Source organism: Sinocyclocheilus anshuiensis, unplaced genomic scaffold, assembly GCF_001515605.1.
Source record: "Sinocyclocheilus anshuiensis isolate Anshui unplaced genomic scaffold, SAMN03320099.WGS_v1.1 scaffold1325, whole genome shotgun sequence".
In the NCBI taxonomy this organism is placed as follows: domain Eukaryota; kingdom Metazoa; phylum Chordata; class Actinopteri; order Cypriniformes; family Cyprinidae; genus Sinocyclocheilus; species Sinocyclocheilus anshuiensis.
Window position 1 is genome coordinate 299,267 of NW_015552751.1, and position 12,798 is coordinate 312,064.

General features: G+C 38.9%; 1 long non-coding RNA gene across 1 annotated transcript; it reads right to left on the reverse strand.

Moving 5' to 3' along the window:
- Positions 1-3,029: 3,029 nt before the first annotated feature.
- LOC107667857 (uncharacterized) lies at positions 3,030-4,810 on the reverse strand. The gene is made up of 4 exons (XR_001631825.1): positions 4,752-4,810; positions 4,601-4,659; positions 4,291-4,496; positions 3,030-3,103 (listed from the first exon to the last, which is right to left on the reverse strand). It is a non-coding gene; the product is annotated as an uncharacterized LOC107667857 (long non-coding RNA).
- Positions 4,811-12,798: the final 7,988 nt, after the last annotated feature.

Sequence of the window (12,798 nt, forward strand, 5' to 3'; positions counted from 1 at the left end):
AAGTCGAGTTACCTTTATTTTACCTACATGGCACCGAGGTCTTTTGTCAAACCATGTTTATCCAAGCGTTCCGCTTTTCAATTGCAATGATGTACTAGGTGCGCTACCGAGCAAGTTTACTACACTGAAAAAGCCATACCAATGGAGATGAATATGTGAAGCAATTTTTAAAATGCATTATTTTACAAATCATGCACTATATTAAAGTGTTTTAGTGAGTCTATTAATTGATTATTGCCCCATAATCATAATTTGCAATTAAAGGGGGGAAAAAAAGTTGTTGGTGTTTTACTGCCACAAGTGTTCATTTTAGGTAAAAACTGCAGTGAAACGTATAGGTATGTTTTTCCAACGAGCCTGGGTTGTTCAAACCTGTATGACTTTCTTTCTTCAGTGGAAGATACTTTGAAGAATGTTGAGGTTCAAACATCGGACCCATCTGACTTTAATTGTATAGACAAAAAATAGACCAAACAACAACAACAACAACAGACATTTCTCCAAATATTTTTTATGTTCCACAGAAAAAAAATAAGTCATACAGTTAAGAATTGAGTGCGAGTGAGAAAAGTTCATTTTTAAGTGAACTCTCTTTAAAATAAAACATATGCATATTTACTTTTTAAGCCCCCGAGTTTAAAAGGTCCCGCAGAACAAGAAATGTTCACTATTGTCAAAGACAGGAGACACGTGTCTTTGAATCACACTTAACTTCAGGAGCTGAATGGAGCAGAAAATATCAGACATGTGAAATGGCTGTAAAGATGGGCAAGGTTATTATGACTGATTCAGACAGAAAAAGACAGTGAGGGGTCAGACGGACAGACACTCACTGGACATGGCTTCAGCATCAGCATCATACATTATTCTGATGTGATGTAAATATTTTAGATATTAACTGACAAGGAGATCTCAGTCCTTTTTTATCTTAGAGGGCATTTACACAACACCATTTTCAACTAAAATTAAAAACGTATGCATTTTGGCCATTCATTTTCACGACAACAGCGTTTTGGGTGCCTAAAAACAAAAATTTCTGGAAACGGGTTTCAATGAGCAAGTTTTTGAAAATGTTACCGTAAACTACAAAAAACGCACATTTTGAAAATGGTGATGTCATGCCCATGCGTATAATAAGTATGTGCACAGCTGTTTAGTGTTTATTTACAAAATTACATCACCAACTACTGGCCTGGCATGCATAATATAGCGCTTTTAGTCATTTTTAGTCTTTCAATTCCACAAAAAGTCCTTTATAGTGGAAAAACGTTCTTTAGATTTTTTTAAATGTTCTTCACACTAACAAAATAACTGTTCTTTTAAGAACTGTTCACTGGGAAATCAAAATTATTCTACTACTATGGCATGGCTGCAAAAAGCCTGTTTTGGAACCTTTATTTTTAAGAGTGTATAGAGCTATAAAATGATCATTTAGTCTTGGAAGTGTTTAATGAGAAACATTTGAGTTTATGAAGTGAAGTGAAATGACGTGTGGCCAAGTATGGTGACCCATACTCGGAATTTGCTCTGCATTTAACCCATCCAAGTGCACACACACAGTAGTGCAGGGAGTAGTCGGGGGTTCGGTGCCTTGCTCAAGGGTCTCACCTCAGTCGTGATATTGAGGGTGGAGGGAGCGCTGGTCATTCACTCCCCCCACCTACAATCCCTGCCGGACCTGAGACTCGAACCCGCAACCTTCAGGTTACAAGTCCGACTCTCTAACCCAGGGGTGGGCAAACTTGGCCCTTTCAGGTCACTTTCCTTCAGAGTTTAGCGCCAACTCGAATCAAACACACCTGAACCAGTTAATCATTGTCTTCAAGACTATTAGAAAGCTACAGGCAGGTGAGTTTTATCAGGGTTGGCTCAAATCTCTGCAGGAAAGTGGCCTGGAAGGGCCAAGTTTGCCCATCACTGGTCTAACCATTAGGCTTATTACCATTAGATTCCCATGGGAGAACTGCCACATGCGGCTCTAAAGTCTGCTGTCTCCGAGGAACGGTGCAAATAAGGTAATGGGGACAAGCAATTTTCCTCAGTTTTCCGCAATTCATTCTGAAGGTGACCAGTCCATAATTGCTCAGAAACTTCTTAAAGCTAATTAGCTAAAGCTAATTCCCGAAATCTGGAGCGCAGCGGTCGGTGCTGAGAGCTCTTTATTGCTCAGTGAATATGGAACGGCAGGGAGGAACACTGCAGATCTGAGAGGAAGTAAATCAGGAACAGAGGGAAGATAGACGTCTTTAAACAGATTTTCCCATGTACAGTTTTTCGCGGTTCACATGAATGCAGCATGTGTGTCTATGTGATAAACAAATAAAAACATTGAAATGAATAATTTGTATATGAAATACATGGAGAAATATTAATTTATGGAAGGTTATTTATAAAAATATTTTTTAAGTAACTTTTTTGTATAGGGCTCGAAATCTGCAAAGGGTAAATGTAACAAATCATGTCAAAATGTATCTTTTTTTGGAAAATGAAACATTTTATCAAACTTTGATAATTGCCTTAATCTTTTAAACAACTCAAAAACTAGTGATCAAACTACATTTTATTAAAATAAATAAATAAATGACTGTCAATTTCAGTAATTTTGCTTAGTTCATTATACTTTTTTTACAAAAGTTTAAATTATTTAAATGAATAATTTGTATATGAAATACATGGAGAAATATTAATTTATGGAAGGTTATTTATAAAAATCTTTTTTAAGTAACTTTTTTGTATAGGGCTCGAAATCTGCAAAGGGTAAATGTAACAAATCATGTCAAAATGTATCTTTTTTTGGAAAATGAAACATTTTATCAAACTTTGATAATTGCCTTAATCTTTTAAACAACTCAAAAACTAGTGATCAAACTACATTTTATTAAAATAAATAAATAAATGACTGTCAATTTCAGTAATTTTGCTTAGTTCATTATACTTTTTTTACAAAAGTTTAAATTACATGTCCGTACATGCATGAAACTGAATCGGGGGACATAAAAAAAGAAACGAAAGGGCATTCATCAATAAAGATGCAGGGAAGCGTCCCTGTTCTTTCAGACGAAAACAAACCCCTGCTGCGTCTGTGGAAGATTCCCCGTCCGTTCTACAAAGTAAGAGCAAAGTGTGGATTTCAATGAGGCAGGAGGTGCGAGAGCAGGAGTGTGAGTCCAGTGGAGAGCAACTCATTCAAAGAGCTCAGATATCGACATGACTTAAAATACCTGCTCGGGCCACTCACTGAACTGATCTGCTCTAATGAACAGCGGATTATACCTGAAACGCTGTCAGAAAATCATCATTGATTTCTCATGTGCTTTCAGCTCCATGTCAATGCAGTAGTCACTCAGAAAAAAGTCAAACGCACACCTCTACTCAACAAGACACGTGATTAGAGTTACACAACTCCGTTTTAACGACAGTTGAGGCAACTGAGTCTAAATCTACAGAAGAACTGTGGCAACTTCTCAAAGAAGCTTAGAACATCTTGCATGCAAACGGTGTGCAAGTGTACCTAGGAAAAAAGCAATTTTAAAGTCTAAGATAAGAGTAATGCAATTGATTTTAAAAAATTGTTTTTCATGGATGTATACGTTACCTAGAGAGCCACATTTTATACTGAATTTTCTCCCAAGACAATAAGTACAACAAAACACATACATTATTCAAGAGATTTTGTACTTTTAAAATAAGGGTGCACCGATCAGGACTTTTGGAGCTGATTGTCGATTACAGGAAGCAGTATATGCCGATACTATCACCAATACTGATCTTTTCGAAGTCATCTTTTATCATAAGTGATATAGGCTAATTGATATAATCATCTCACATAAATGTTTTATCATGCAGTGCATTTTTGTTTTTACAATGGGGCAATTGTTGCACAATAGCTTACACACAGCGAAAGCCTGATTTGGTGAGCTGTCTGTGAGGCGGCCTTGTGTGTGTGCGCTTTGAGTGTGCATGAGCGCACCGTCTCTAGGAGAGCGTATGAGTGCTGAATGGTTTAAACACTGGCAAGACTTAAAAAGAAATGCAAATTATAAACTTTAGTGACGATGCGACACTGCCTCGATTGTGCAAGTAACATTTCCTGTGTCAACTGTGTAGTGTGCAGCTCGCTTATAGTGCAGACGCGATGTGTGGTGATTTGAAGCCATTTGCACATTTTGAGAGGGAAAGAGAGAGAGAAAGCTGTGATTCACTCACACTGTTTGTGAAATGGCACCTCACAGAAAGTTTTCAAATGACTTTGTAAGTTATTTCAATAAAGAAAGATGAATTGTGCCTCACCTTCAGCATTATATTTATTTTACCTATGCACAGGCAGACAGAGATTGAGATGGTGCTGCTGGATGTCATGCCAAACCTCTCACTGCAGGCGCGTCGTCAGCTTCAGATCAGTTTATGAGATCAGCCTTTATATAGAGACCACCGATCAGACTTCCCAAAGCCATTATCGTCCGATAGCGATAGGTAGTCGATCAATGGGAGCACCCCTATTTTAAAATAAGTTATATGATTAACATCAAACGTTCAACAAAATGTTGTAAAACCTGTCTCACTTCCTATTCCATTTAAATGGAAAAAAAAATGTACTCACATTATTCACAGGGCAGCTGAAAATGCTGGCATGAATCTCACTAATTAAGCACCCAACACCTACACTTAAGCCAGAGTGAAAGAGATGCGTCATGGGAAATTAACTCTACATTGTGGCATAAGAGCACATAATTGGCAAAAATGAAGTTCACCTGAGGATTACAGCATGAGTATTAGTGTCATCCTTTATGAGTTGACTCGCTGCTTCCTTCTGGAGAAAATACAAACATTCTGAATGATTAAAATAGAAAATAAGATTATTATTGCAGCCGGGTGGTTAGTTAGCCAGGGCTCATAAAATATGAAATATGACATTCATACCCTGAAGAAAAGAACCTGAGATTGTGGTTTGTCCATCATAGATCCAAAATCCTATGTTTTGTCTTGTCTAACTGGCCTCCATTGGTCTGTCTGCTCTGAAGGACAATTTAATGAATTTGTTCCTGGTATCCTTATAGGACATGACCATTTGACCAATTTATTTTGATTTTAGACTATAGCAGGGGTGTCAAACTCAATTCCTGGAGGGCCGGAGCCCTGCAGAGTTTTGTTCCAACCCTGCTCCAACACACATAAATGTAGTTTTCAAATAAACCTGAAAGACTTGATTAGCTGGATCAGGTGTGTTTAATTAGGGCTGAATATAAACTCTGCAGGGCTCCGGCCCTCCAGGAATTGAGTTTGACACCATTGGACTATAGCAAATACAATGCTGACATTTCCAGGTAATTGGGTTAAAAAAATCTGCAAGGGGTTTCAATTGTGGAATTATATTAAATTAAGCTTCCATACACTTTTTGAGAATCGTTCCTTGTCCCTGAACTTAATAAATATTCTCAACTCGGCAGAACAGCTGAGTTTGCGGTTTGGGAATGAATTGAGTTTCTTTGTAAGCGGAGACATTTGAATTTGTTTTCTGATGTGGTAAAGGGAGCTTCAAATGAGATTTTCTCAAAGGCACAACATTGACTATTGCTTTAATTTTTAATATTTTCTAAGGTATTGCTCATACTGAAGGTTTGTGATCTGAACAAACCCCCAAATATTAGACTTCAGCCCATTTGACATGCAAATGTGAAAAACGTCAACATTTCTAAATCAAAGAACTAAATATGTACACCACTGCCATTGGTTGTTGCTGCAACGCATCACTGCTCAAGTCAACAATGACTTCAACAATTTACAATAATGTCCCTCTCTCCATGTCGCTGTCAGTTAAGGTTATGAAAAATCAAGAACTGACAAACTGGTTCCCCATCGGTTCATGAATTTGAATTGAATTGGAATGACAGGAAGAGGAATTTACTGAATTGCAATATACTGTAGTGTCTTAGTGCCTGTCCACGTCTTCTATTGATTTTCCACATAGGGATTTAAAAATACTTTTTGTTAAAGCGTTATAAGCCTTGAACCAAGCCAGCCAGCTATGAGGAGAATCCCAATATTACAAACTTTGATTTCAAGCAAAAACGTACGCAAAAAGGTACATGTATTATTCGTCCTGAACGGTCACGGTACGGATGTCACGGTTCGGTTCATGCAGTCAGACAACGAATACAGTCACAGGTGATCGATCCAGAAGGGGCATAAGCGGTAATGCAATGCTATCCACCACAACAGGAAAGAGCAGCAGAAGAGATAGCCTCAGCCTCAGACGTCACGCCCACGGACCGTTGGCTAAATGTCTGAAGCATATGGGACACAAAAGTGGAAACACTTCAGGAGTGTCGAAGTCGTCATCGGATTGGTTGAATTCTACAGGATTTCCGGGAGACGTGTGTGTTGCGTTCTTTAAACGTTCCATCTGGAAACAAAGATGCCGTGATGAAAGAAGAAAGCCGTAATGTTTACAACTGTGACGACGAGCGCTTATCAGGATCAACTAAACGTCGGAGTTTCAAAAGTATGTGAAATATTTAAAGTTCGCAGCACAGAATCTTTAAAATACATCCGAGAGTTTTACACATCGGTCTGTTATTGTGGCGACATTTTTACGCCCCGAAACGTGACGCTGAACGAAACGAACTGTGATTGGTTGTCGGTCTGTTATTGTGGCGACATTTTTGCGCCCCGAAACGTGACGCTGAACGAAACGAACTGTGATTGGTTGATTGACATGTCGGTCAAACGGCCTCATGGGCGGGCCTTGGCCAATGAAATCTGCCATGGATTCCAGACCTTCAGCCGTCAGTGTGAAGGTCTGGCTACGCGAGACTACAGAAGAGACGTTCTCTTGTCTATTTTTGCTCCAAACACACAATTGACAACCGGGTGGTTTTTAGTTTTATTTTAGCCGATCTCTTTTCCGGATTTGCACACAAACTGGGCCAATGAAATCTGCCATGGAGTCCAGACCTTCAGCCGTCAGTGTGAAGGTCTGGCTACGCGAGACTACAGAAGAGACGTCCTCTTGTCTATTTTTGCTCCAAACACACAATTGACAACCGGGTGGTTTTTAGTTTTATTTTAGCCGATCTCTTTTCCGGATTTGCACACAAACTGCATTGCAATCATTTCCCAAAATGTCTTCCCAAAAATATTATAAAGTCTGTAAATGGGACGTTAACAGAGGCCAGAGATGCTGAAGACGGACACAAAGAGGAGAAAATACTGTAGTAGGCAGAGCAAACTCACAGTTCATGATGCAAAAAATATAGGAAGACAAATATAAATATTGAATTGGGGCTGGGGGGTTATATGAATGTATCTCTGAAAGGAACTGACTGTTCGCTGCTGTTCCATACGTGCCACCTGCTGTCAGAGAGTGAATTTGCATCTTATTCAGCCCGTCTGCTGTTTTTGTTTTGTGCAGGCGTCTTATGTAGCATAATTTCACAAATCTCAAGTCAGACCATTCTATTTTTGCTTTAAATCTTCAAATTATACAATCTAATTCAAATAATAATAAAAAACTGCTCATGCATGTAGCATCTTTGTTTGGCAAGTCAGACCATTCTATTTTTGCTTTAAATCTTCAAATTATACAATCTAATTAAAATAATAATAAAAAACTGCTCATGCATGTAGCATCTTTGTTTGGATACACTAAGGGGGCTGTACTGTATCAACTACCTCAGGTGGGACTAAATGTATCAAGTTGGAACAAACTGTAATATGCACTACTGTCTGTTCAAAGTAAAAAAAAAAAAAAAACTAGCATTGTGGATTTGTTGATTTTTCCTGTTGTACCCAAATCGCATCGAACCGTGACCCCAAAACCGAGGTATGTATCGTACCGTGACTTCTGTGTACTATTACACCCCTACTATCTATCTATCTATCTATCTATCTATCTATCTATCTATCTATCTATCAGTCTTGAAAATTTTCTAATTCAAAATTTCAAGGTTTCTTTGAATTTTTGAATATTATTTCTTGCAAGGTATCTTGTTTGCAGCCTCAATTCCAACTCAGTTTAAATGTAGGCACTCTCAATTCATTAATTTCTTAATGGCACACAACCCTGCTGTTGAAGTTTCACTAATAAACCTCGCCTCGATACTGAATCCCCACCCTACAGAACGCCTGCAAGCCAGACAGTTTCTAGAACATCCCGTCCTCTCCGCAGATGTCAAGAGGGCCGCTGTCCACGTCAAGGCCATCATCGGTTAATGGGCCGTAAGCTTGTTGTTTTGGGACAGAACATGTTGAGCTCTTCATCCCAGCGGTGGCAAAACTGGCATATTGTGTCTGTAATGGAGCTTGAAACGTGTGCCGCTGAGACATTTGCTGATCTCGTGGACAGGACTTACAGTCTCCTCTGGCATCAGTACACTCAGATTTTACTGGCCTGATTCTAACGTGACCCTCCACGTGTGGCTTTTTAAAGCTGCCCTTGCTCTTTTGGCAACTGACAGTAAAACCACCTCCAACTAACCACTTTAAATATGTACCTTGGGCAACACGTGAATATTCAGCCGAGCGAAACACCTCCGTTGTATCAGCTCCCGCGGCTTGAAGGGTGCCTGACATTTCTCACCTTCAATCATCAGTTTTCTAACCGCTTTAAGCTTTCTGCATAATTACATGTGATAATGCATGTGGAGCTTTGAAAAGAAGGAAATTGGGTTCATTGTTGCTGGCGTCAACTGTCATAAAGAATTACACCTCAGTGTGAACAATTTAAATCCACGTTACGGCATGATAAATTCATAATTGAGCACAAAGTACTAAATAATCAGACATAAAGTTTCACTTTGGAAACTCAAGAGAATATTAAACATGAAATGAATCAAATAGACGGATAATGCATCCTGTACCTTCTGAATACTGATTATAACAGGATGATATATATGACAGTTTGTGAATTTATAAGTGTGCTTACTAGAGAAACTAAAACATTTTCTACTATTTGATAGGTTTTGCCAGGTAGAATGGATAGCAAAAATAAAGCAGACATAACAAATTAACAAAGTCATATCATGCTAATGCACACTGCATAATTTGCAATGGTTAAATTGGCTCTAAACTCCAAAACTGCATTTGGACAAATCTAGTTTAAACTCAACATGAAATCAATATTGATCTTAATCTAGTTTATTAATTTTATTTGGATTGATTTATAAACGTTCATCAAAACATCCCATCCTACATTTGTTCTCAATAAATAAATTCCTCTCACATTGACAGTTTAAGAAGAGGAATGAAACTGAATTCGTCAAACCGTGATGAGCAGCTATTATTATCAAACTGATCTCAAGGATGGAAGGATTCAAAATGACCCAAACCAACTAACATCACAAAACATCAGCAAGCAAAAGTCCCATTAGAATCCATTGCTAATACTTACAGATGTTTGTGCTGTTGTTTTCCCTCCAAAATTATGTCACTTTCAGGAAGATGATGCCATTGTGGAACTGGCCTTAGGACACAGGGGGGAAAAAACTATTATACAGTATTCAAAAAATTTTTTTTTGAAGTATCTTATACTCACCAATGGTGCATTTATTTAATAAATAACACAGTAAAAACAGTAATATTGTGAAGAAAATATTACAATTTAAAATAACTGTGTTCTGTTGTAATATATTATAAAATGTAATTTATTTCAGCATCATTAATCCAGTCTTCAGTGTCACATGATCCTTCAGAAATCATTCTAATATACTGATTTGCTGCTCAAGAAACATTTCTGATTATTATCAATGTTGAAAACAGTTGTGCTGCTTAATATTATTGTGATAACCATGATACTTTTTTCAGGACTCTTTGTTGAATAGAAAGAACAGCATTTATTTGAAACAGAAATCTTTTTTCAAATAAATGCATCTGCTGCCACTTTTTATCAATTTAATGTGTCCTTGCTGAATAAAAGTATTAAAAATGTTACTGAAATCAAGCATTTTGAATGATAGAGTATGATTAGAGTACAGTAGAAATGACCCAGGACAGAGTTTTAATAAAGATACCACTAAATTGATCTGAAAACATCAAAGCCATCAGGTGATAATGATAATAGGACATTTTCTCCTTGTGGCTGATGTAAACAGGTAAAATCAAATTTCAATAGACGAGATGAGAAAAATATCCTGCTGTTGTGGATGAGCCAATAATACTGTATATTGTGTGTCAGATGGACAGATGAATGAAGCCACTTCACTTTTGAAATTAGAATTTGATTATAGAATTTTGTTAATTTCAGGTCTTGGGGCTATTTCGTGTAAAGATTGCCTGACAAAATCATAGGACAACTGCAATCAGTGTTCATGTGTGTCTTTCTGTCCAACCCGTAATCTCACCTTCTGCAGCCAGAATTGCATTGTCAGCGTTTGCACAGAAACCTACCAGACGGGAACGCAAGTGTCCCTACAGAGACTCCTTGAAGAGGTCATTAATTTTAAAAAAGCCCAAGAGACTGTTTTCGTATTTTTACCAGTTGCTTTGTTTTAGTTTTTTTGCTCTGCCATCTGTTTGCAAATTGCAGTGAACCTTTTCAATTAAGTTTGAATTGGCCGGGGGTCGCGTGTCAGAGGGAGAGCGTCCTGGTGACGCAAAGGAAGGGTGTTTCACTGTGAGAAAAGGCCACACTTATGGCTCACGGCGGTTTGGCGACAACGGAAGTGATGTGGTTTCCAAATTGGTTTCAGGTATTCCGAGTCTTACTATCGCTAAGGGCGAATGACTGTGACTGCATTCCAGCCAAGGATCATGGGATATGCCAGGGACGCCTGTCTGATGTGCTTTGCTGAAGCCTGTGTTGTTGTTATATTTCCAGAATGCTTACTTTGTAGTGTACCACAGTGTTTTTTGATGTTGTTCCTGGAGGCCACTTTCATGCACATTTGATGTGTTTCTCTAATCTAATCAGCTCATTAGCAGAGTGCTATGCTTTGAATCAAAGACTGCATTTCATTTGTTCTAGAGTGAATGTTTATCACTTCAGCGCACATCTCCACGAGTGCTGCAATGTGACTGTGACGTCACGTATCCACATCCTGAAATCGGAAGCTGCGTCCTCTGTTCCCTATACACTCAGCAGGGGAGCAACATCATCAAAACAATAGGCTATAAACTAATAAAAGAAAGAGAAGTCATGTGTTAGGAACAAATGGTGCTACCAAATGAAGTATGCAGATTTGCCAAGTACAGATTTTAATTTCTGTTCCAATTTGTGGGAGCGGGTTTGAGAAGTTGAAGTCATGAATATTTTTCTGCTGATTGCCATGAGAGCTCTTGATAAGGTTGTTGGGTAACAAAGCAGGAAGGTGTTAGTATGCTGCGGAGGCTACAGGATGCTTGAACAGCCCGGAGGGGGAGCTGAGATGTCCATTCTGAGATGTGCTGCATGTGGGGGCCAGGAATGATTGGAAAATGATCTAAGCGGTCTGACTGTTCAACAGCAGGCGGTCTGAGCTGCAATATGGCAATTCAGTTGTCTGCCAACAGAGAACAGTTGCCTTCCATTAAAACAATTTCTACAGTGTCATTTTCCGGCACAGTGTACAAGATTCTGCAAAAGAGCTGTATAAGGTGGTGTTTGTACCCTTACAAATAAAATTTGGAGTCTGGTGAAGTGAAAAGCTGCGTGTTTGTAAAAAAAACAAATCCAACATTAAAGGGATAGTTCACCTAAAAATGAAAATTTGATGTTTATCTGCTTACCCCCAGGGCATCCAAGATGTAGGTTACTTTGTTTCTTCAGTAGAACACAAACGAAGACTTTTAACTCAAACCGTTGTAGTCTGTCAGTCATATAATGGAAGTGAATGGGAATCAGCTTTGAGAGTCAAAAAAACATACACAAACAAAACCAAATTACACCCTGTGGCTCGTGACGACACATCGATGTGTAAAGACACAATACGATCGGTCTGTGCAAGACACAGTATTTATATTGTTTTTTACCTCTGATTCACCGCAATGTCTGAACTGTCCTGAGCGCATTCTCAACAGCTGGTGCGTGACGCATCTTCTTCTTCTTCTTGCTTTACGGCGGATCGCAGACTTATAACCGTGCGTTCACACCGCCGCCGTCGAGAGCGACAAAGTGGCCGGAAGTCATTCATTTTCAATGTGAGCCAGCGTCGAGAAGCGGCGCGGCGCGACTTGGACGTTGAGGGCGTCGAGGAGAGTTGAAATCAGGTCAACTTTATGGTAATGAGCTATGACGCGGTTCGGTGGCAACCAGTCGGAACGTAGAAGTCCACCGCTTGAGAGGATTCCAGAGATCACAGTCCTGTAAACTTTGGTTCCGACCACATTAGTTCCCAAGCAAAATGGAGGAGAGGTTGATTATTGCTGTGGCGGATTTCCCAATAATCTATGACGTGTCCCTGTTTGCATACAGGGACATAAAAAAAAAAAAAAGAAGAAACAAAGTCACCTACATCTTGGATGCCCTGGGGGTAAACAGATAAACATCAAATTTTAATTTTTGGGTGAACTATCCCTTTAAGACGTTTTAACTTGAAACTGTCGTTTCTGGCCAAAAGAATCCATAATAACGCTTCCTCCAGTGAAAAAGTCCATCTGTTGTTCTCTCATCAAAATCCACCCACATATTTTAGAGCTGTATTGGACTGTTTTCATTGCAGACGATGCTTGATCTGTGCATATTTCTCTCCTGATTCAGATGAGACAACGTTTTCACTGGAGAAAGTATTATGAATAGAGGACTCGTATTTTAGCGCAGGGGTGTCAAACTCAATTCCTGGAGGGCCAGAGCCCTGCAGAGTTTAAATTCAATTCTAATTCAACACC